Source organism: Symphalangus syndactylus, chromosome 17 (genome assembly GCF_028878055.3).
Source record: "Symphalangus syndactylus isolate Jambi chromosome 17, NHGRI_mSymSyn1-v2.1_pri, whole genome shotgun sequence".
NCBI lineage: Eukaryota > Metazoa > Chordata > Mammalia > Primates > Hylobatidae > Symphalangus > Symphalangus syndactylus.
The window spans coordinates 49,162,525-49,188,066 of record NC_072439.2 but is presented as its reverse complement, the minus strand read 5'-3'; the positions used below and the strand labels follow the sequence as shown (position 1 = coordinate 49,188,066).

General features: G+C 41.4%; 1 long non-coding RNA gene across 1 annotated transcript in view; it reads left to right on the top strand.

Annotated features, from left to right (window-relative positions):
• The first annotated feature begins 3,617 nt into the window (after positions 1-3,617).
• Positions 3,618-25,542, top strand: part of LOC134732880 (uncharacterized) — a 324,389-nt gene continuing 302,464 nt past the window's right edge. Inside the window, exons 1-2 of the long non-coding RNA XR_010116432.1 lie at positions 3,618-3,752; positions 3,836-3,943. This is a non-coding gene — a long non-coding RNA (uncharacterized lncRNA). The remainder of the gene's footprint in view (positions 3,753-3,835; positions 3,944-25,542) is intronic.

Here is a 25,542-nt window from a genome sequence, read left to right as displayed (position 1 = left end):
GCCCAACATAGAAAGCCACAAACAAGTGAGAATTCAGAGAGAGATGGTGGGTTGGGAGTGGGAACACGATTTGTCTTGTGCAAATTTTGGGGGCCACTGGATTTGTCCAAATGGAGCGCCACAAAAGCTGAAGTGAAGCAAATGAGTGCTTTGGATGTACCACAATTTGTGATTTATGAAACTGGTCACGTATTTAAGTGGGCATAGTTTCTGATAGTTTCATGAAAATTGTAAAGCACAAAGCAAAGTTCATTAGTCATAGAAATCTTCAGCTCAGTAGTTCAGGGATCTGTCAGGACAGATATTTAAATCGGCTTCACCCCACTCCCACACATATCTGTCGGCACAGACAGATTGTTTTTCTGAGTTTAAACTACAGAAACCTTCGGGTTTAAACCCAGTGGATTTTTCTTTATCTACAAACAACCAAGACACGAATTTCTATCCAGGAATTTCTCTCTGTCCTATCTCCATTCTTCAGGGTGTGAATATTCCGATAACACTTTCCTGGGAATTCCGTCATCTACAAGGTCAGGAGCCTTAGCAGCAAGGGTGGGGTGGCCAGCAGATGGACTGCTGCAGCCTAAGCAAGCAGCTCTTGGCCCTAGCTTCCCTGGCAGGTGAGAGAGTCCAAAGCCAGGGCTAGCGGCGTTAGACTCTTGATAGTCCCTTCTCTTGAGGACGCTGAGTACCTGCTCAATTTCTAACTTGGGTGCCAGGCAGGGCTCCATTTTGAGTCTGAAGCATGAGATACCCTGGGAGTCCTTGTGGCAGTCAAGATTGGGAAAATATTGACAGAAAGTTTAGTCCTCACTGACTCCTCAGTTCTGGTAGATACCGGGATCAACCATTCTGCACTTCAAACATTAGAAACAAGTGGGGGAACTCCAAGAGGAGAGGTTAAAGACCTCTCCTCTACGTGTCACTAAATGCTGGTTGAAGTAAGCCGGCCCCAAATATAGTGAGTTTTTTTTTTTCTTTTTTTTTAGCTCCTTTGTCCTACAATATGAGGTCATTAATTTTGGCAGTGTATTCTAAAGGTGTGCCTTGGGTTCCGAGCTGCAGTTGTGCCTCCTTTTCTCAGGTCTGGGAGCAGCTGGAGGTCGCGACTCCCACTCAGAAACCGAACTCTCCCTACCCAGACCCCCAGCAGTCCTCTTGGGAGAAGAGGTTTCTTCCCGGTATTCTCTGCAAAAAAATAGTTGAGTGGGAAGACTGGAGATGTGAACTTGAAGTAGGCTGGGTGCGCTGGCGGGATCCTTTCAGTCGCCACGACGTCTTCCTCTGGTTCTCTTACTTTACTTCCCAAAAGTAGAAAAGTGAGCGCCTTGTCTTTTCCAAAAGAGCTTCTCCAGTCCATCTTTAAAGGTTTCTTCCAGTGTCGGGGCATCTTTGAGAGACCAGGTTGGGGATACCCTCAGGTATTCCAGGGGGCTCTGCAGCCCAGCGCAGGGAAAGGAGGGAGTTGTCCAGACCCCGACTGGGTCGCGGCTCACACGATCAGGGAGAGCCTCTCAGCTTGCGGGCTTGATCCCAGTCAGGCAGAGGCTCTTACCTTGTGAGTTTGATTCCAGAATGGTAGAGGTGCAGGAAGGGCTCTCGGTGTCCAAGCCTGGACACTTTTCAATCTTCAGAGCTAATAAGAGTGAGGGCATGGGTCCGAGGAACCGCTTGTTGGGAATCTATACTTTGTGGTAGTATCGTAGCAAAATCTACTTCAGCATTTATAATCAAAACAACAACAATGGCAACACCCACAATACACCAGTATTTACTGTGGATTTGCTGGAAATGCTTTGTACTCACAGTCCTGTTTAAAACAAACAAAAAATTGATTTGAAACAGATTTTATTTCATGACTATTTTACAGACGAGAAAATGGAGGGTTGAGGTAGTGGTTAAAAAACTTTGCTGGGGTCACTCAGCCTGAAAGTGGCAGAGCAGGCACTTGGAGCAGTGCACTGCCAAAGGGTCCACTGTTTTCTTTTCTTGGACTGCCTGTCCTCTGTAGAAAGGCTGGGGCTCAGAAAATCCAGTTCAGAGTGATTGCCTCCCCTTTCATTACTGCAGGTTCTTTGAAACCAGTATCATCCCAGTGTTAACCTTCAACCTGCAGGATCTCTCTGGCCCTCACTCCCACAATACCCCCAAATCCTTGCCAGTGGGTGATTGGGGAGGAGTGGTCTGCTGGGCTGAGGGTCCTCAAATTGCCAAATCCTTTTGAAAACGTGCGCCTTGCCACACCGTTCCTTAGCCTGGAGAGCTGTGTTTACATTTGGGTAGGGTTCATTCGGAGGCCTTCCTGGAAGTGGCAGCCAAACTCCCACACCAGACTGAATCCTGTCAGGGCTGGCGCTGAAAAGTGGGATCCTGGGTGGTTTCCAATGCTCACCCCCCACCGCCCGCCTCCCCCCCACCCCACCACCCAACCTCTTCTCCTTCCTTCCTTTCCAGAGGAAGGGCTTCAGGCTACAAGTTTGATCTTCCTTTAGACTTTCAAAGTAAACTTCCAATTCCTTTACCTCACTCTCCCCCCTCCTCACTTTTTTCTGCTTTGCCAACATCCGACTCCAAGAAAATGGCTCAAATAGGATGTAGATTAACTTCATGATTCCCATTCCAAAGTCTGGGAAGCCACGGTGATCACCTCAGTTTGTGTGTCCCTCATTCCTAAGAAAATTATGGGGAGAAGTGCTGATGAATTTACCGGGAATACAAGGCTCTGCAGTTGCGATTACAGGAGAGGGAAGGATCCATGAGGGGGCAAGGTTGAGGGTGACCAGGCTCTTCTAGTTTTCCCCATTTGTGGTGGGGAATGGGAGGGGTTGGAATGAATATATTTGTCCTTATATTCAAAAGCCACAGGTGGCCTGAGACGTCAAAGGCTGCGGGATTTGAACCTGGAACCGAATGGTGGCCTGCAATGAACCCGCCTACCGCCTCAGGGGTTCACTTCACTCCAGGCTGCTGGCGTTGGACAGTTTAACTTTATTATCAAAGGGGAAATTGAAAAGTGACTTCTGCAAATCCCAAGACGGGGTTTCACCAGCAATTTCTCGGGTGGGAAACCAAAAGTGAGGTGGAGAAAAGAGCTAGGAAATCAACTGAAAAAAGAAAAAGAAAGAAAGAAAACAAAAAAGATACACGCGGGATTAAATAAACTAAGAGACTCAGCCGGTGGAATTCTGTATCTGGGGTTTGAAACCGAGAGGGTCCCTCTACCTTTGGCCATCTGGCTGTTTTAAGCTCTGCCCCATGCTGTATAATTTTAGCTGAAAATCTCTTCCGTTGCAGCTTTGCTTTTATTGAATTCATCAAAAGCAAACTTTCCCTGAGTTTTTTTTTTTTTTTTTTTTTTTTTTTAAGAAGGGCTAAAATAATACGCCGACCACTGTGACATTCTCCGCGCTCAGGCCATTTTTCATAACGCCGCAGATCCGCTTTTGTGCCTCTGAGGCGACTAAACAGATGAATAACGAGCAAAGTCTCCCGAAAGTAAGCTAGCAGCTTTTCTCAGCTCGAAAAAAGTTAACTGAAATGAGAAGTGCATGTAAAATCCCCACACCCAAAGATGGGGGCTACACTTTTATTACTCTGAAGGACAACGATGTCTTTTTAAAAGCAACTAACTGCCCACATCCGCACACGCGCGCGCGCGCACACACACACACATTTGCTCACACAAACCACACAAACTTTAAGCCTTGTGAAGCTGCCCAGGTGGTGTGTAGGAAATTTTTGTAGAGAAAGAAGTAAGAAGTCTTTGAGGCAGATTCTAGCCGGCAAGATATGTCAAAATATCTGGTTTTATTTATTTACTTTTTATTTTTCGCAGATAGTTTGAAAGTTGGTTTCTGACAAGAGGAAAGAAAAGGCTGCAACACTAAAGGAAGACTCAAAGTGTTAAAAGGACGCTCAAAATGTAGTATTGTGGCAGGTCAGGGTAAGTTACATTTTCTTCTGTTTTCTCTTTGGTTTTGGAAGGCAGTGAAAATGCACTGTGGGGAGTTTTTCTGTTGTTTTTAAGAAATGAGAGAATACTCCAAGCTCCCTCCTAGAATGACTTCCTCCTGCGACTTTGCTCTGTTTTTGTGGGTGTTCTACAGGGAGGCGCTTTCTCCTAGAGCCCTGTCATCATAGACCCAGAGGTCCTCAAATTCTGAGTGGCCGGGGTTTGGAAAGCCGCGTTCGGGTCTCAGAGGCAACAAGTCGTGGACTCTCTAGCCCCAGGCAAGCGCCGCACCGCGCCTCAGCTGAGCCTGTGGCTCGCCTGACTCGGGAATGAATTTTGCACGTGTAAACTACTTGCCTGTGGACGCGCACAGCTGCGACTCGGATTTATCAAGGGAAAAAACTATTCCCTTAAATGGACGATTTGCAAAAACTCAGCCATTGGTTCTTGCCAAATGACTATTGATGCAGAGTAAACCCTACCGGTTGGTGCGTGCGCACGTTTGTTTAACCCTAAAAATATTCCACTTCCGAGTTGCTCAAGTTGACATCCACTTGAAATCATTTGTATTTTTTTTTTAGAGGCTGGAAAAATAACTAGGCATTATCTGTAGGAGATGGTGTAGATATATTGGTGAGGGAGGCGTATTTCACTGGAAAGCGATACCTTGTATTCGCCGAATGTAGCGAAGTGTCCCAAAGAAACGCGGCTCCCAGTGCGCGCGCATACCACATTTCCACAAACGTGTGTTACAAATGCACTTTCCTGCCACTAACCTGCGGCTTTGAGATTCGACTCTGAGGTTTAAGTAATATTGTTTTTCTGCATGGCATGGATATTCAGATGCCAGCAATGAGCAATCCTTCATTTGAGTACCTGCAAGCGTCTGTAGTAAGCTAGATTTTATTATTATTAGCTTTCTGCTACCAGAAACGTGGAATAAGCATGTGCTGCCCCAGAAATTGGGCGGAGCTGATACAGATGTTGGCAAACACGTCTTTACCAGTTGTATTTCTGAGGAAGCCCAGAGAAATGGAACAGAGAGCCGAAGAGAAATTGACAAGGGAGCCGATCAGAGGCGATTTTGTTCATTAGCAGGAGCGACTCCTGCTTTGGGTCTGGCGGGGGCGAGCATATAAAATGCAACTTTTGCCCCATTGGTTCGCTAGGTGAATTAGCACATACTGGGACTGAACAGTCCTTGACCTTTGCCTTTATGTTTGCGCAAATGTTTGCCTAAAACACAATCGGTCTTGACAAGAGAGCATGCTACCGTGTGACACTGCCTATTCACCAGATAGATGTTCCCTGCCACACACGACCCAGAGCAGCCTTTTAAATAGCTTAGGTATTTGCACAAACTGTATAAATTAATGTCGGATGATTGCTAGTTGCTGGTTAAATAGGAGAGAGATCATTTAGATGAGGAATACATGTATCTCTCTGGCCTTTTTTTTTCTTGCCAAAAAAGTCGGTAAGATAACTGATAGCGAAGGGAAGTTTATGTTTGTGGGAGTCAACAGGTTCTTGTTTGATCAAAGGGCACATGAATGTAGTTTTCTTACAAATGGCTTTTCCACAAAGATGGGGAGTGGATGAAGGAAGAGGAGAGATGGAGAGTGGAGAAAGCTGTGAGAAACTAATAATTAGCATAATTGGTAATGGGGAGGTTTGGAATCCTCCAGAGGATTTATTGTTCCTAAAGGAGCCATGGCCATCCAACAGCCTCTCAGCGCTCTGGAAACCCCATGAAACTTGGGGGGAAGTTATCCCGATTACTGAGCTTTATGGCTTTGAACACTTCCTCCAGTAAAACCAAATACTTTAGCACGAGGAGAAAAGCAACTTTTAAAATCTATAATTCGTTTAAGACTTTTAAACCTCTCACTACAGATACGAAATTATTTAGAGAACTGGGCTGCCTTTTCCTGAACTTTGACACAGGAGCAAAATGAACTTTCCTCAACTGTGGTTTCTAGCTGAGATCAGAATTTTCCACATTCCTTTCATTATCTGCAACATGGTAAAACCTCACCAATTTCCATGGCTCAATTCTGTTGGCAGATAGGACTACCAAGACAGGGAGAGCAAATTAAGAAAAACGAGGATATTTTCAATATTCTTTCAGGAACTGTCATTTCCTTGAAAGAGAGGAGTATTTACTTCTTTCAGTCCAAGGGATGCAGTAGATGAGGGTAGCACCAACTCATGCCACAGTCTGGGAATGCAGATTTGAATGTCTGAAAGCCACTATGATTTCTCCAAACATTCGCGAGGTATTTTTCAGGTTTCCATGAACTGTATTCAGGTGGAGAAGAGGGAGAGTCACCAGTTCTCCCTTGGAATTCCTTCTTCTTGATCTCTGGGCAAAATTTGCCTTCTCTCTGTTGGGCTATGGAGACTTTCAGGGTAGGAGAAAGTTTGTTTAAAAGCCATGTTCCACATTGACTTTAGGTACAGCACAAAAGTAGCAGAAAGGTAAAAACATCAATCTTAGAATGAAAAAAATAATATATTTAAGAACAAGCACCTAGAATAAAATTGAGGGTACTCTCTCCATTTTTCAATAATCTCCATGATAATTTCTTAACTAACAGAAATAATTTGTTAAGTTATTCTTATTTCTTACTTACTTAACAATGTGATAAGTATGAACTACTTCAAAACACTTTTTTAAGGTAGATGCAAAACATAAATGTCTGCGCATTTTGTCTTTAGGTTCAGAAATGTGGGCAATTAAATATACATAAAATCATATTTCAATTCTCAGAGGGTATTTGTCCATTTTATTAAGTGTATGCACAACTGTTTTTTCAAAGTTGTTTTATTTTAAAGTAAAATGATTCTAAATGTTCTCTTCTCTCTGCTATGTACCACATCCTACAATCTTCAGAAAATTTAGGAATTAAAGACACGGAAATGCAAATATTAGAGTTCTATTCTCTGGGATATCCTATAGTGACATAGTGTAGGCAAGGCAGCAATATGTTTCTAGCCTTTTCTTCCCTGTACCTGGGGTTGTGATGGGTTAAGTTTATTCATGGTTATGGGTAAATTGGGACCTAGAATCTAAAATCCATGATGATGAACACAAGGGACTTAGATTTAAATCTAGTTGTTACAAAAAGCAGCTTAGGAATTCAAGAAATTTCCAAATTTGCACAATTTGAAACAGATACATTTTTAAAAATCATTAGAGAAATCTGCATATTATATAAAATGTATCTCACATATATTCTATCCATCAAAAATTCAAGTACTTACTCCATTCATTCAATTATAGTAACTAAAATTGAAGATAAAAGATGGTTAGTTCCATTTTTTGCTGACAGACCTCTATTAATAGAGTTTGTGCATATTTTTGGCCAGAGCTAAAAATACCATTAAATGTTTATATTGTGAAATCTGTCAATGATTTTACCTAGAAGTGTTCAAGAGAACATATAGTGATTTATTGACATCAATAAAGACACAGCACAATTGCCAGAAGTGTTCTTATTCAAACAAATAACATAATTTAAATGAGGAAGAAAGGAGGAAAAAACATTTTTATATTTTATAAAATATAAGTATATTCAGAATTGAAAAATTAAGGTAATTGATTTACTCTTATAAGAGTTGAGTATGTGATAGCTGTCTATTGAAAAATTGTTTGCATATAAAATTAATATTTCTTAAAGGTAAAATGATTGCACTTACAAGACACCATAACTGTAAAATTTGTTAGATGACTCTAGTACACATTAACTTCTATATAAATAATATTCTTACGGACTGGATTATAAAATGACACCTGCTATAGTCTGTGAAGTTTTTACATTTTTACTATGCAGTGAAATTAAAGTGAAGAAGTAAAGTCAGATTATAGGACTTGGAAGTACCCGATAGAGCAAAGAGGAAGTACCCTGTTTGCATTGTATTTCTTCCAAGGTAGTTATTTCCCCCTAATTTATGTAGATGAGGCTTGTATTGTTCTAAAAATCCTTCATTTGCTATTAATTTAACTCCACTTTGTAAGTAAAAATTTACAGACGCTTTGGAGGCATGTGTATTTAACTAGCAAGTACTGAACTTAATTTGGAATAGCCCAGAGATTCCAGTTCCAGGTCCTTTGTCTGTGCCTATGAGTAGGCAGGCCATGCTAGAGTCAGGGTTCAGAGGACAGTCATTCTCTGGTGGCTTTCTTGGTACAGAGAAATACAGGTCTCGTCCCCCGTTTTGATTCACAACCTCTGACCAATAAATTGTGCTCTGATTTCCAATGCCTATTGCATCTACCACCACCTGGCCCTAATCACCTGCTCTTGGCAAAGAGGGTGCAGAAGCTGAGGCAGTATAGTTCAGGGACTGGATTCCAGAGGAGCATTTGGAAGAAGCCACACCAAGCTTCGGCAAGCAAGTGAGATTTACGATCTTGATGCTTAGAGATCTTTCCTATGGGCAGTCTTGGAAAATCTGGGATTTCGAGAAGTCTCGGCCCCCATTTTAATCCTCTTTGGTGTAAAAACTGTGAATTCAGAGTTAAAGAAAGGGGAGGGAGCATTGCAGCCTTTAGAGAGGGGTGCAGGACCTGAAGACCTGAAAAGTTCCCACACTTCATTCGCACCTGACATTTCAGGAGCCCCTTAATTTAGTCACAGAAGTTGATGCCCACAGGGAGCGAGAATTTGGCAGGTACCAGGTGCTTCAGGAGGACTCCAGCTCATTCTCTGATTTAGCTAAATCTGTCTGGTGAGGGAAGAAGGGGCCACAAGTATGGTGTTTGTTTGTTTGTTTTGTTTTTGTTTTTCATTTGTTTTGTTTTTCATTTGTTTTGTTTTTAGCTCCTGACTCTCATTCATATGTCAGATCCCCATTTCCTTTACCCTTCACTCCCTTCGTCAGTAGCTTGGAAGACTGTGGAGCCCTCTTGCTTTCTCCCACTCCACCCTCCTCTCACCTTCCCCCACCCTCTTTTACTGTCTCACACCACCTCACCTTTTCATACTCCCTCAACCCTTCTTAAACCTCACCTTCTCACACTCATAGCCCCTCATATTCTCTTCTACCCATCTCCCCCTCTAACCCTCTACTACTCCTCATCCTCCACTTCCACAGAATCCCACAAATCCCTCATATCTACTTCATCCTCCTCACTTCCCTCAGACCCTTTGCCACCTCCAATCTTTTCATCTCCACACCCTACACTCCCACACATTCTCTCAAAGCCCCCAGACTCTTCTTGCCCCCTCACAATTAGAACCTCTCTCACTCCTTCACATCAGTCACCTCCCCATGCCTTCATATCCCTTAACATGTCTCCAGGCATCCCTTCCCCCCAACTCTTACACCCACCATATTCACATCCTGTATACCTTCCACACATACTCCACCCTCAGACTCCTACTCCCAGTCAGGCACACAAGTCATCTCCTCCCCCTGCCTTTTCCTGGGTAGTATCTGAACTCCTCAGTCTGTTTGTGTTGGAGAACCTTGCCTCAAGTGTCTTCCTCTCTGACTCTTCCTTCCACAGCTTTCTTCCATACCAGAGTGTCAGCATATCCCTGTCTGGAGTTCCCTTTGGAGAAGAGCACATGGCTATCTCTCTTTCACTTTTTTCACTCATCATTGCTCGTAGTCACAGCAAACTGGGACTGGGAACCTAAACGGTTGTCCCCTAGACCCAGTGCTGGGCTATGTGTGGATGGGAAGCCAGGGCCACTCATTGACTGCTCTGTTCTCAGCCCTCAGCTTCAGAGGGCTTGTCCTTGTCTTTCCTTCCAGATTTGTCTTCAGTCTTCAGGGATACAAACTCCTACATTCAACATTTCCATTAGCAGGGTGAGTGGGTGAGTGGGTAGGAAAGATTCTTTAAACTAGAGATTCTCCAATTTGATCAAGGTTTAGAATCACCCAAAGTTTGTTTAAAAACAAACAAAATAAAACATAACTAGAAATTGCTTGGCTCCATTTTAACAGTTTATATGAATTCACATTTCTAATAAGTTCCCAGGTGATGCTGGGACCACATTTTGAGGCGATTTGAGCAATGTTCAGCAGGAGGAGGTGATTCTATTTTTACAGTGAGAAGACACAGGGAGATCCATAGAACTCAGAGGTTCAAGAGGAGAATGACACTCAGTGGATAGATGGGAACAGTTTCCTAAAAATGTCCTAAATGAGAAGGCACTTTGAAAGTATGGATTTATTCTACAAGGTTAGGGCTTTTTCTGTGAGAGGAAGGGAGGAAGAAATAAGACTGTACCTAGGACATCTCCTTTCCTAAGCTCTCGCTGACCATTTAAAATGAAGCTAAGATGTTTAGAATTTGTGGGGGACTGGGTCTTGAGTCACTGAAAGTGCCAGTCACTCTGTATAGGTTTATTGTTTTTGAGCCTAGGGATCTGTGTGTGTGTGTAGGCTTGCTCTCTGCCTTTGCATTTAAGTTTCATTCAAAACGGATGGAACCACTCAGGCCCTACAGAATCACCTTTTCTAGCCTAGGTAGTGGTTACTATGGTTACTTCCTGTTTCCTTTCCATGTGCCTGTGACCAGACCTCACAGATATCTCCCTTTAATTCTCCCTGAGGGCTAAAACGTGGCCCAGAAACTTTCAGCCAGTTAACATTCTGCCTTATCAATTGTCTAGGGAGTAGTTTTCTAAATTTATTTGTAACTGCAAAGGTAAATAAATGAAGGAAAAAATACATAAGAGAGAAAAGGTAAAGTTCTTCAAACTGGAACTTTCTTGAGTGTGTGCATATGGATATGTCTATGGTACATTTAACCAGTAAGAGAACACATACCATAAGCAGTCACGTTGCTAGACAAAAGTTTTCTTTGATTTTATATTTGAATTTAATTAACAACATAAATTTTAAATACTAATCCTGGTCACTTGGGCCAAGAACATTCATATATTTTTCTCCCAGCTGATTTTATCGACTGTTTTCAGTCTCATTTTCTCAAGACTTTGAGGCAGAGGCAGAATTTTCTAGCCTTCCTTTGGAGATCAGGATCCAGGGATTAGAGTTCTGGGATCTTGGCAAGGGTTTGTGCTACTTTTTCCATGATGTTTGCAAATCCCTAGCAACAATTCTGCATTCTAATTTTTTTCCTCCTTTCTTTGTACATCACAAATAATTACGCTGTTCAAACATGGCTTAGAAAAAAACACAGTTACATTAACATGTTTCTTCTATAATTTTGTTTTAGAAATGACTAGAATTTTCTGTGAATTCATAGGTTTTCTCCTGGTTTAAAAATAAAAATATTTAAATTTTATCTTGCCAAATGTCTATCCTTTGTTAGCACATTTTGCTTGCTGTACTTCAGCCTCTGAAGTTTATGGACATTACTAAAATGTTTGGGGGATCATCAGCACACCAGTTCCTTGAGAAAATGTTGGGATAGGCTTTACACTACGCAATCCGGTTGTTCAGAATTTAAAGGTTTTCAGGTTAAGTTTGCTTTTCTTTCTCTTACTTTACAATCCCTTTTTGTATTTTTTATTTTATTTCAAATAGAAGCTTTGGCCAAGGTTATTTTTAATATAGAAAAGGTAGCCAAAAAATTGGATACTAAATGTTGAATCCAAACTGAGTAAATTTTTGAAGTATGCAGTATCCACGTTTCTCATTGACTTAAAATAAAAATGAATGTAATTCAAATCTACTTGTGTTTTTTTTGCTGTCTAAATAGAATATTCAATGTGACAAAATGAATCTATAAATATGTGATCTGCATATTAGACATAGACACAACCAGTTCAATAATGACTGATACTATTTTTAAGTAGTGGATGCTGAATACATTATCTAAAGAAACGCTCTGAGCATCTGAAGGTTGAGGATCTTACAGTGTCTTAGTTCTGAGAAAATGGCTCATGTATGTTTCGGCTCAGTGTTGGTCTCACTAGCAATAAGTTGTGGCAAATGACATCTGACCGTAATGATAATATTAATGTTACTATCCTTTTGGAAAAGAAAAACTGAATTCAGTATCTGTTTGCTTTGGCATTATTTTTCCAGCTATCTAACCGTCCTTTATGGTACAGTGTGGCTGTTGTTTCTTGAGTTGTAGTGTCTACCCACTCCCTTCTTTCTGGGTAAACCTCCTCTCGCGCCCCCTAGCGGAGGGTTTGGCAGTGCGGAAGCAACAACCACCAGCGATTATTTATTGAACACCTGCAGTGCGCCAAGCACTGTGGAGGAAGCTGTAGCTTGTCTAGATCTGGGTGGGGTCTAATGCCACGCACAGGCTCTGTAAAATGATTTAAGATTGAGCAGATATTCTAGCCTTGGGTCCTTGTGGCTTCTCCCCTGGGGGCCTCTTCAGAGCCCTCACTCACGTTGCACTTGGAGCCTGACTGGAGGCATTTCTGGCCATCAGAATCTCCCAGCTACAGTCAGTTTGGGATGGAGAGGCTTGCTGCTCCTTGGCGGGCCTGGTTATAATTTGTGTCCTCTTGTATAGAGCTGTCCAGTTTGACCTGTAGCTACAACCAATCCTCGATCAGCATTGTCAGACCTCGGTTCCACCACACTCTGAAGAGCTCCATTTTGTGCAGTGGCAGTCACAACAAAACTCAACTTTCCTCTGTGACTTTGTTCTTTTGATTTTTAATAGATCAAAGACGTGGAGGGAGGAAGGAAAAGCGGGTGTGGGGGGGGAGTAGAGGAGGGGTAGGGATTGTTTTCGTGTCAAGATGCATCTCCCATTCGAGGCCACTAGCCCCGTTAGGAGAGAAAAGTGCACGGAAAAGGGCGAGAAACCTGCACTTGGCTCGGCATTGTTTAGGGGATTCGAGCTGCGGCCGCCGTGGCCGCCGCCGCAGCCATACAGTACAGTCTCCATGGCAACGCAACCTGCTGCTGCCGCCGCCAAAGTTGAAGGCGCTTGAAAGGCTTGAAGAGACCAGAATCTCAACCCCTATTTTGGTTCCCCCGAGAACAACAGAGAGAAAATAAGGCAGGGAAAGAAAGGAGGAGGAAAGGAGGAAGGAGGGCGGAGGGAAGGTAGGAGAGGAGAAAAAGAGAGAGAGGGAGGGAGGAAATATTTGTATGAATGAGAGGGACTAAGAGAGAATATGAGAGAGAGAGAGGGAGGGAGAAGGCCAAGAGAAACTCCACCCCAGGCCCATGAATGCTGGCATTGTCTCTTTTCTGAATCTGATTTACCATATCATAACCCCCAGGAAGAAGAAAACATCAATATCCCTAAGGAATGGAGATGTTTCTATGGAAAACCTAGGAATTTTAGTCCATAACAGATCTGGCTTAAAAAAATCAAAGAGATCAAAGGCAGCGCTCCCTGGAGTAGAGATGCGTCTCTGAATTAAAGATGGACGATGCAGACTACAAAGTGCTTTTTTCTTCTTTATTCAGTCCTCTGTTTCCATTTCAAGGGAGGCGCTGGTCTCGTCATATCTAAACTAGACAGTCATTGGGAACAATGTCATAAAGAGGATAAAAGAGGGAGTGGGGGGCACCAAGAGCTCAGCTTCCTCTGTCCTGGTTGGTTTTCCAGTCACCTTCTCCGGCATTCTCAGCACAGGTGTCAGCCCAGCCCCACTCATAGAAGGAGCTTGTGGAAAAGCCTACCCCTATCTTCAAGTCTGTAGGGGCAGTTAGGAAAAATTAGATTCTCTGAAATCAGGGGATGAGAAGTGGTATTAGGTTGTTTCCTAGAAGTGGTATTAGGTTGTTTTCTTGCCTTACCAAATTAAGCTTGGGACAATATCAAAGGCTCTGTGTGGCAGTTCTGGGATGGGGAGGAGAGAGCAGGATCTTTAGGCCCAGATGCGGACTGGAGTGGGGGACAGAGTGCCCTGGGTCAGGTGAATTCGGGGCAGTCCCAATAGCTGTCTTTGCAGACATGGGTTCCTGGCAGCTCTTCTGAGACAGAGGCCCCAAAGAGGGAGACATTCCTGTTGGGGGGCGGTGGTCTAGTTAAGTAAGACATCTCCTTGCCAGACAGCCTTTCAATTTGCGCATCTGAGAAACAAATAAATCTCTAAATGTGTTTTAGACACTGACAAGAAAGACTAGGTGACTTCTAGTTTGAGGGCAAAGCTTATTTTAAACAGCTGAGCGTTTTATTGACCTTTGACTCGTACTGTGATTACCTAGTGATTTTAATTCCTTTTAAACCTAAAGTCGAGTTGAGTTAGGGGATCATGATGCCCGGGTGTGTCAGTAGAAGTGCACGGAAAGGAATATACCAGCAGCAGCCCCAGATGAAGGTCTTCTCCATGTGCACAAAGATAATTCTCTGGCCTGGCTCACAGCGTGTTCGTGTTTGTTCCCGTGCGCGTCTGCGGGGCGGCTTGTAGGCCTGTTGTCCGGCTTCTTTCTGACCCTACTTATGGCTGGCAAATTAAAACAATAAATTTTCTAAAGCTGAAGCCTATCCGCTTCCTCTGGAAAGAAGAAAAGATAATCAGCGAGGCGTACGGGACCTGCGTGTGGGGAGCCAAACCTCCGGAGGCCTCAGGTCTTTGCCCAGCAAGTCTCCCCTCAAATTTCCCTAAAGCCAGAGTCAGCGGATGAATATTCGAGAAGTCAGTGAAGTTGTTTGCAAACACGTGCGGGCTAGCGCGGCGAACGGAGGACAGAAAGCCTGTTCCCAGGGTGGAATCAGCATCTGTACTGGCCGCAAGCAGCCCTGGGGTCAGACCCGACACTAAGTAAACAGCGACGCGGTCGAGGGGCTCCTTTGTAGCGGCCGCAGCTGTCCGGTCATCTATTGTCCAGCCAGGACTGGGGTCTGGGGCGCTGCCCTGGCGCCAACTCTGTGCACAAAAACATACCAGGGAGGGCTACACGCATGGCCGCCCCCAGGCCACCAGACCTTCTCTTTCTGTCTCCCCTTCAGCATCCTGCACCATGCAGGCAGTTTTTCTCCTTAAGTAACAAAGCACCGGTGTAAAAACTCCAGCACCTGGGGGGAGGAGGAGAAAGGGAAAAAGACCTCCCTTCCCAATGGAGGTGGAAAGAACAGAAGCACAGGACAAAATAACAGAAGGGTTGGAAATCGAAATAAAACTGATAGCAAGAATGATACTGAATGATTTTGTTAACCAGATTTTTTTTTGTCCCAAATTGTATGTCTTAGAGAAGTTAGTGACTGTGTCCGATGACAGAGGAGGAGGAACAGGGACGAGGCAATGCTTTTCCTGAGCCAAGAGGTTGGGGTGGCATAGTCCTGGGTCTTGATGGCTCACCCTGGGGGCCCTACAGAAATGCCCCCAAGGATTCAACCACCTGGGAGGCTCTTTACTTCTGGTATTTCTCCTAAGGATGAAACTTGCAATTCAAACACTCGTTGCCAGTTCTCTCCTCCTGCACCCTCTCTTACCTCCCCTCCCACATTCCCCTCCCAGCAAGGTTAGCGCACTGGAAGCAATGTGAAGGGGCTGTGGTGAAGTTGAGGCCCGAGTTTCAGGCTGCTTTTGTCTGATTCAGACTCTTTGAGAATGACCAGCAACTTCAACCTGTACCGCAGAGCCAGGACTCACTGGAGTGAAATGACTTGCATCCTGGAGTTCTGTGGATAAGCTGAAATTCACGGAGTAGCTAGCAGGCTATAGGGTGCTGGAATGGCTCCTGAGGTGAGACCTTTTACACCTTCCAGACGCTTCCTCGCCCAAATGCATGCTCCAGACTCTGTGGCTCCCACTTCATAGGGGTTTTGGGGCACACTTCTCAGGATTATGGCTAAAGGAGCCAAGTTGGAGGCTAGGACCAGCTGCCTGTGGCTGGCCATTTAGGCCCTCATTGAGCCCATAGTCAACAGGGCATTTCACATCCTCAGTGAGCCAAGCCTGAGCAGCTTCAATGCAGATCTGTGCCCAAGTACAGAGCTGTGGCTAATGGAACCTGCCAAATAGCCACTTGTCTCCTTGCTCTGAAAGATAATTTGTTAGCTGCTCTCCTGTTGGCATTTGCATGAATTCTGTTGTTATCTTTTTTAAGAAAAAAGAAAAAAACTTCTAAGATTTCATTTTGATCTACAAGTCCCTGCCAAACATTGCAGAATGAAACCAGTCATTTGGCTTAGGTGGCTTCTCTCTGATTTGCCTTATGCAGTGAACTGCTAAATTTAGAAAGGTGGGAGATAAAAATCATACCAAAAATTTAAAATGCTATCAGGGTGTTGCTGCTGAAAAAAGTAAATCCACAGATCCCACCTGAATAAGAGACTTGATTCTGACAAAGGTTTCAAAACTCAAACTCCCGCCCCCTGTGCAAAAATGCTCAAGAGGTCGAATCATTTTTAATTTTTTAAAAAACAACAAAATAGCCAGGGTGAAGTGAGGGCTAACATTTTGAGTAGCAGACGCTACTAAGTTCCTGCTATTCAAGTGAGACAGAAAGTTTTGAGGTCCCAATCCATAGAAACTTCAATTGTCAGAGCTTAATTAATGTGAAGAATGGATGATTTTCAAGCACTCTGACAGTGGTTCTAATTGCCTGCTTGCTCTTGTGTGTGATTTGCTGCAGGGAGTGGGCTGGGCAACTATGAACCAACTACCTACCAGTAAGTTTATTAAAAAGAAATTCTTGAATGAATGGAGGAGTCTCAGGTTTTGGCCAGCTGGGGAAGGAACTTGGCAAGAGCGTTATTTGTGTCAGTGAGTGTAGAATCCCGTGAGCAGGTTACCTGGGGACGAGGTCCCCCAAACAAGTTTGTGTAGAAGCTTTTAAGCAGCTCTTTCCAGAACATTTATCAGCAAGCTTCGAGGATCTGTCTACCTCTCTATCTATCTATCGATCGATCTACCTATCATGTATCTATCTATCCATCCACCTACAGCTTGGTGAGACATTTGCCGAGGACAAATCCGATGGCAAATCGTTCTTTAGGCTGTGGTTCCTTGGGCGAAGAATTTAGACCACTGCCGCGGTCTAAACTGCAGCCGCGCCTGGCGGAAAAGACTGGAATTGGAAGCCGCGCCAGACAGCCCAGTCTCAAAATTCCAAACGCTACCCTCGCCCTCTCTGGGTTGGAAGCAGGACTGCCCAGCTTGCTGAGCTCCCCTTTTAGTTGGAAGGGATGTGGGGAAATATTGGATAACTTTGCCATATCCGCAACAAATAAACAGGGTAATTAAAATGACGCAAATGCTGGTGTTGGACTTAGCTGCTTCTATGATCATTAAAGGCAGCGACTTAAAAAAAAAAAACTCAATTAAGCCTAATGATGGACCTTTACTTCTTGTGAATAGATGGCAAGTTAAACCAATTAGACACATTCATCAGATTCTTTCCACCAAGTTTCTATAGACATTAGGATATGTTCTCAATACAGCTCGGGAACTCGCACAATATCAACCGCCCAGCGCCGGGGCAGGTGGGGAGGCACGTGGATCTGGGTTAAAGAAATGCAATCCCCTATCCCCCATCCCATCCTAGGAAGCCGATTGCATCAGGGCAAGGCAGGTCCAATCTTGAATCTTCCTAGTGCAGCACCCGTCCCCTTCCCAACCAACTTCTTTTCCAAAAAGTCGCTCAAAATTAACGAGTTTTCTGCTTTCTAAATCCCTCTGTGTGGTCAAGAATCCTGGGTGTGGGAGTGTTTGGCAAAACCTAACTCTTCTTGGCGCAGAATAGCACCTAGGAAAGGCTGGAATTAAGAACCCAGAGAACGCAAATCGTATAATAGGAAAATAATATTACTTCTCCTTTTGCATTTTCTTCAGAATCTTCTGCGGAGGCCAGAGTGTTTCCAAGTGGCCCAGATCTAGGGGCTGGGGGTGGGCGAGGAGGAGGAGCCGCAGGGAGAGTCAAATATGCCGAACTCCCCAAACATCAAGCGTTACTAACAACCTGGTATCACCAGGTCAAATGGCCTCTGTGCGAGATGATCTTCCCGAACGGATTTAAGACTTTTTTGAGTGGGAGCTCGGACCCAGCCTCCCCGGAGAGCGCAGAAGTTGAACTTCTGGGTCATTTTCCGGTGGCCTAAGCTGTCGCAGTCTTCCTCTAAAATACGAGTTTCATCGATTGGCTTAGGGGCTATAGTTTGAACAAGAACTTTGTTTACATTGCTCTGGAAGTGACAGGTAGTGCTAGAGCTTTTAAGGAAGAAAGAGATGAATGTATATGCTGGGTTCCCGGTGAGAGGACACAGGCTTTTAAACAACTTGTGAAAGGGCATGAAATTCAGCATCCAAGCAGATCCTAAAATTTAATATTCATTGCCTAACATATTCCCATAACTAATATGTATCTCCGTATTTGGAGTAGGTTGATATAGTTTTCATTTTATTTTTATGTATTACAAGAGTACATAAAATGATATATAAATATTAAGTGGTATATGCTATTTATAAGAACACACAAATGTATGGCAATAAATATATCAGATGTGTAATATATATTAGGTGATATGTCCTAGGCTAAATATGTATCTAGAGGTACGTGTATATGTATTTAGAGTGTGTATTTACAATCGATTTTGGACGATGCTGAGTGAAACCTTTTGAGCTCCATCCGTAGCTGACTGAGGCAAAAACAAGCATCTTCTTAGTAGTGCCATTTCTAAACCCTTCTCTTGATCATCGCTCTGGCATCGCCTCCACTACCTCCATATAAATAAGAAAATCGTATAAAATAGGTAAACAAACAGAACACTCCAATCTTCTCCCAACCAGGCAAGCCTAACCCTTCACCTCAAAGCTGTTTTTTTGTTTGTTTGCTTGTTTCTTTTTTTCTTTTTTTAGTTTGATTCTGCTCCCAAACTTTCCCGCTGCATGGAGACTTTTTAGGGCCAATCTCCAAATTGGCGGAGATTCTGCGACCCAGCTCCAGACCTGAGCAGAAGGCGTGACTCAGACTTAGTCCTGGCCACCAGGAAATAATGGTAGTTGAATGACGGGAATAAAATTCAAGGCGAGGGCGAGCATTGGGACTGTTAGGCATGTGAGCACAGTCCCGAGAGGATTTTTTTTTTTTTTTTTCAGCTAACAGTCTTTGAATGAGAGTCTATGACATCAGGTTGCAGATAAGGAGCGGGTAAGAGAGATAAAAGTTGAAAAGGTTTCGATCTGCAAGAGAACAAACTTTTTGAACTCTCCACGCAGATGGTGCAAATCTGCCTGTAATCATTTTTTCAGCTCATCCGGGAGCTGATATCCTAGAGAAGCCCCAAAGTAAATAAGCATCCCTCCCACCTCCCAAAGTCACGCCTTTAAAAGGAACACCGTCTGCCTAATTACGTTTGAATTATGCAAGGAGCTCCGCAGAGGATGGAACTTCAGACAAATAATTGCTCCATTGTGAGCGGCCGGCCCGCCCGGCGCGGCCTCCCTCCCCTTTTCATCACTCGCGCTCGGAGGGCGGCGGGGCTCTCAGCCACCTGAAAACCGCCGCTGGGGGCCGAGCCAGAGACTCCTGCCTAATTAACCTACTTTTCCTTCCAGTAGATGTCAAGATTTTAGAGAAAGGGTTGGGGGAGGGAAAAGAGGGACACACAGGTGTTCCCCACAACCCCAAGAGTTGAAACAAAGTTCCTTTGCCAAGATTCATAGTTGTGACTCGTTTGCACTTCAGGCAAAAACTTGAGATGTCCGCAGGGAATTGCTTGGAAAAGCTTCCGCTGCTATCGGGGTGCCTCGAGGAGACAGAAAGTTTTGGAAAATTAGTGCCATCTGTGTGTTTCAATAGTGTTACAGTAAATCATCGTAATCAAACAGGTTCTCAGAGTTTGGGAATACACGAGAAAATGTAAAGATCTCTATAATCCTTAAATGAATTAGGTTAATATTCCAAATGAGGATTCAATTAAATTCATCTCTTACGTAATTTTCTAAGCAGAAAGAAAGAAAGAGAGAGAGAGAAAGAAAAAAGAAAGAAAGAAAGAAAAGAAAGAAAGAAAGAAAGAAAAGAAAGAAAGAAAGAAAGAGAGAAAGAACGAAAGAAAAGCAAGCAAGCTAGGAATTTTAACCAGAGTGTCCTCTCTTATCAGTTTGCTGAGGACCACTCTGCTGATCATCCAGCAACAGTTATTTATGATGTTCTCCTCAAGGGTAGATTCCCTATTCAAAATCAAAGAGTTGATTTTGATTTATTTCCACTTGTTTTAATTTGGCTAGGACTGAAATTGTATTTTCAAGATTAGCAGTCATATATTTGGATCATGTTATTGGGAAAAAATGTAATTACCTTCAAACCTCAAGAGTTCATATGCAAGCTGTGTAATAAAATGATTGAAAAACACACTATTGGCTCATTAAGTCTCTTTAAATATTTTCTCACCTTGATAAAATTCACAATATACTAGTCTTCTATTAAAGTAATTTTGGAAGAAAATATATGGGCTTTGAAATTTACAGGAGCTGAGGGTGAAGTGGATTTAGTATTAGAACAGAAAACTAAAGGTTCTTATAGATTGTTAGAAATATTTTCTATAAAAAAATAGATGCATTGCTATTCAATTAGTTGATCCCCTCCAGCTTAAAAAACTCCATAGGACACTAGCTAAAGGTGTACACAAACATTTCTCCAGAGGGCTTATGTATATTTATTTATTCATGGAGCTGAAGGCAACCAGTGTATTAGAAGCAGAGATAGAAATGGGGTGAAGAGCTGGCAAAGGTAAAATGCTTCTGAAGTGAGTTCCTGAGATCAAAGTTCCTAAATGGCATTCTTTCTCCAGGAAAGTTATTTATCAGCACACGTGTTTCAGTGAAAATAGTCAAGATGCTTTGAGTAATGGATTATGAATCCCACAATTAAGTGAACTCTGCCATTTTCAGTGACCATTTTCCTGAACACATGCATACAGATAATCCCTTGTGCGTATACAGACATATAGACAAACAACATTATACCCCAAAGATATATTATAAATACAAATATGAAAAAGATTGGAGTGTAGGAAGAGCAGGGTAGATATAGAGAAACAGAGAAAATGAGGGCCACATAAACTATCAGCTGAGTATGTGATTTTAGAAAGTGTTAATTCTTAAAATCTTACCTGGCTGAAGGCATAGGCAACCTTGGGTAGCCCCTGACAAGGTGCCCAGGACTTATAAAATCTGCAAAAGGTGAGTACAAGGCTCTGTAATATGTGTTTCCTCTAGAGTAAGAATTAAAATGGGAAAAATGGTTCTAATCTCACATTTAATTAACATGTAGGATTTTATAAGAACTGGCAGGAGCTGTTTATGTAGTTTGAGTCTATAAAGTAAAACATTTGCATTGATTGCCCATCACTGTCCCCTAAATGTCTCTGTATTCCTTTTCCTGTTTACTCAAATCATTCCGAACTCTTACGAGGAATTGCTGACAATCTTCACCTTGATGAATTTTTAATTCCACCTTTGATCATCATTTATGAAATTAAGATATATTCATCTCGAAGAAATGCCCTATTCCTAGAATTATACTAGTTTTAAATATTTTTTCTGTTGCCATCAGTTAAATACTTCTGAATTGCTTTATGGTCTAATACTTGAACTACTTTCCCTCTTTCCCTATATTATTATGGTTATATATTCAAACAAGTGAGTAAACCATTATTTGATTATTTATGTAGATGGCTTTCTAATAAGTAAAAAGACCCATAAAACTAGTTTTTTTCCCTACTTCTTAAATATACTTTTTTTTTTTTTTTTTTTTTGCTCAGATATCCTCTCTTTCTCATGAAGATTTTAAGACAAAATCATAGTACAGCCACTGGCATAAAAATGATGTAGATAACAAAGTTTGCTAAATATGTATGGGCTTTGATTTGTGTTTGGTCAGATTGTAAAAATTGCACATAATTATTTAATTGGTGGACTCAAATAATATTTCAGGCAAGTTTCAGTATCCTGGTATGCTTAGGGAAGAGGATGAGGAGTTAATTATAAATTTTTTTCCCCAAAGGAAAAGTTTATCTGTAATTATTTGTTGTTTTAAACATCAACAAATCTTATTTTGTAAATTTGAGTATGTGACCTTAATTAACTAATGTAGAAGAAAAAAGGTTTATCATTTTACATCATAAAGTATGAATATTAATTATATTGAAATAATCAAATAATCTATATGGTTTTTACATATTAGCTTTATATATGTATTTATGTATACCCCCATACACATAGGTATACACACATATCCCAAGATCAAAACAAATTTATAGTAATTTAAAACTTTTTTATAGGTTGTTTATTTATACAAGAGTAAAGATACCTAAAATAACATATTCTTGAAAATTTCTTACTTAACCAAACTAACAAATGATAAGAGTATTTGCTAAGGAATAAAATTTATATAATATGCCACATTCTCTAATGATGGTATTGTATTTCAAATTTTAGATATTCTACTATCTTATTATATTTCTGTAAGAGAGTTTGATTTGAGATATTTGTTGAGTTACATGCCTAATGTTGATATTTATTTTAAAACATAATGTTACATTGCAGCTGCCTGGAAATATGTTTTATATATTTGTGTTTTTGTAAATGTGGGCAATATTTATTCACAATTACCTCATTTTCAACAACATCTTAACTATTTTCCTGTCCTAATTCACTCAGTAGATCTTTAAAACAACATGATTTTTGGTATAACACAACTATGAAATAAAAATAGAAACCACCAAGAGCAGTTTATTCTTATTGGCTACAGGGATATATTTATTTCACACTGGATGCATTATATTTTGGAGGTGGAGCTGACACCCTAGAACTTGTGCCAAGCTTCAGTGAAATGCTCTGCTGCAAAACCGAGGGCGTAGCCGGCCCAACTGGGTTCCTGGGAGCAGGGAGCCTTTTATTAGCTGTCCGTTTGTTTTTTAGGTGGAGAGTTCACCACCTTTTCCAGTCATGATGAACCTGTGGGCGAAACCTCTTCTGTGTAGTCTCTGAAAGAACACTGGATCCCTTTTAGTTCTAGAAGAACTAGTATCTTCCTGATTTTCTATAGTGTCGAGAGTTAAAAACACATAATGATTTCACATATGGAATTGCTATGACCAGTTCTATTGACACATATAATCAAAATAATGTTTTTACACTCACAGAGAGGATTACACACTTCCATTATTTTATTCTATTATATTAAAATAGTCATTTAGAGAATGTTCATAAAATTAACATTTCCTAAGCAAAAATTAGTAGGTTTTTTGTGGTGACCCATTTACATTTAGAGGTATAGTGGGAGAAATATAGTCATCAAAGGCCAGCCAAAACAAAATATGAAAGTCTAGAGGATTTCTCATAATCTAGAAAACTTTGGGAGTAGAATGCAGTATGAGAGAGACTTGTCTCTGGTGGATATTTACATATCATTTAGATCCTTCATTTTATATCATTTAGATCCTTCATTTTACAGATCAAGAAAATGAAGCCGAGGGAAATGAACTGACTCTAAATCAATGCAGCTAGTCTAGGACCACGTCCAGGTCTTCTGGTCTCCACCCAGCTTTTATTTGTGGGACTATACACATTATTGATGACTGTTAGCTCTTCGAAAGGCAAATCTGTTCCTTTCACAATTTTATCGCACCTGTGCTTGCCTTTGAACAAAAAGCTCTCAATGAAAATATCATTATATGAAGTCCTGATTGTGGACTTCATTGCCTTAGGAAGGCAGGACCAAATCCCTCACCAGACACCTATTATATTCTGGAAATGTTGGAATAAGGGTGCAGTAGATACCATATGGGAAGATATTATTTTCATAATCTCTTATTTGAGAGAAAAAGAGGCTCTCAGCCCTTGTGTTCTTTGAAGTTGTGGGCCTGAGGCTGAAATAATTGATATGACATAGACACATACATGAAAGGAGCATATTAGAAGCCCAAAGAAACAAGATTTGTGCCAGAATATGCATGTGTGTTGGGATTGGAGGACAGTAGCCATGCAACAGGCAGACACTTGACAGCACAATGTAGCATGCAGTAATTTATCCAAATATTATAAACTTAGTAGTCATAACTTAAAATATATAGTTCAATATTATTTCTCTGTATGTTATTTAGGGAGCAAAATATTCTTCAGTTACCTAAAAAATTGATTGTCTTGTATTTCATTTTAACAAATTTTTGTTTTTTTTATTGATATGTATTATATATACATATTTTGGAGTACCTATGATAATTTGATATATTTACATAATCAAATCAGTGTAATTGGGATGTCCATCACCTTAAATGTTTGTCTTTTCTTTATTCTTGGAATATTTAAATTGTTATTCTATTCTAGCTACTTTAAAATGTACAATATATGAATCTTAACTATAGTTACCCTATTGATCTATCGAACACAGGTTTATTGTAACTAATTTTGTTATGACTGACTTTGTATATATTGTAGAAAATAACATATTGGTCCTACTTCTGCTTTTCAAACTGAAAAAGATAACAACCTCAAATTATGTCCTTTCCCCAGGGGATATTTTTTAAAAGGGACAAAGTTATGCTCTGTAGCCCAAGTTGGAGGGAAGTGGCATGATCACAGCTCACTGCTGCCTAGAACTCCTGGGCTCAAGGAATCCTCCTGATAGGACTAGAGGTGTGCACTACCACGCTTGGCTAATTTTTAGTTTTTTGGGGAGATGGGGTCTTGTCATCTTTCCCAGGCTGGTCTGAAACTCCTCCAGGGAAATTTTGAGAGCAAATGATATTTGATCAAATTATGGCTACATAAAAAGTTTTAAATATTATGGGATTTATAGTAGCTCTGGGGAAATGATTTATTAACTGAAATAAGTAAATGCTGATAATCTTGATGCTTTGGCAGTCTAATGTTTTCATGAGCCAACAAAAACCATCTGGAGTATATAGCTTGCTGTTTCTTCTTGTCTAGTAGACAGTCAGTTATTCGCCTACATCTGCATGGAATAATCTAAATTTGTTGCTACTTTTTGGGGGCTGGGAATTTGGAAAAATAATTGGTATGCTTTCCTGAACACATTCTCTTTGTTAGGCTGAGAATTGGCCTGACCTCCTTAATACCAACCTACGATGATGTTATTTATATTAACAACTATATTTGGGGCTTTCGTGATCTTTTGGGGATTGAAGATTTCAGTTATCTTGCTGCTTGGGTGCTCCTGAGTCACCAGCTTTCTTCATCTCTCTCTCTCTCTCTCTTTTGGTCTGTGACACTGTTTCACTGAAAATAATCTTTCCGACTAATGGTATGATAGTGCCATAAACTAGAAGCTATTGAAATCTATTTTCCAAAGTATTTGTTTCTGGGAAAAAATATCCCTATTGCTGCTAGCACACTTTAATTGCATTTTTTTCCTTTTTGCTGAGCAACACAGGATTAAGTTGGGGTAATAAAATCAGTGAACAATATTGGTACCACCAGGACACTGCAGAACAGAGGGGGCAACATTCTAGAGTTTTCTATGCAACAGAAAGATTAAATTGATTTTGATTTTGATGTGGGGATAATGCATTAAGGTAAAGAAAGGGATTATTTCATTCTGTTTGTGATGACCAGTGGCCCCTTCAGGAGGATGTAAAATTCTGGATAATATTTCAGAAAATGTGAATAAATTGTATAGTGAATTGTATTATAGTTACTAAAGTAATTGATAAGTATCTACGTGAAAAATATAAACTAGCAAATAAACGTTTGACTTTATTACAAATACAAGAAAACACA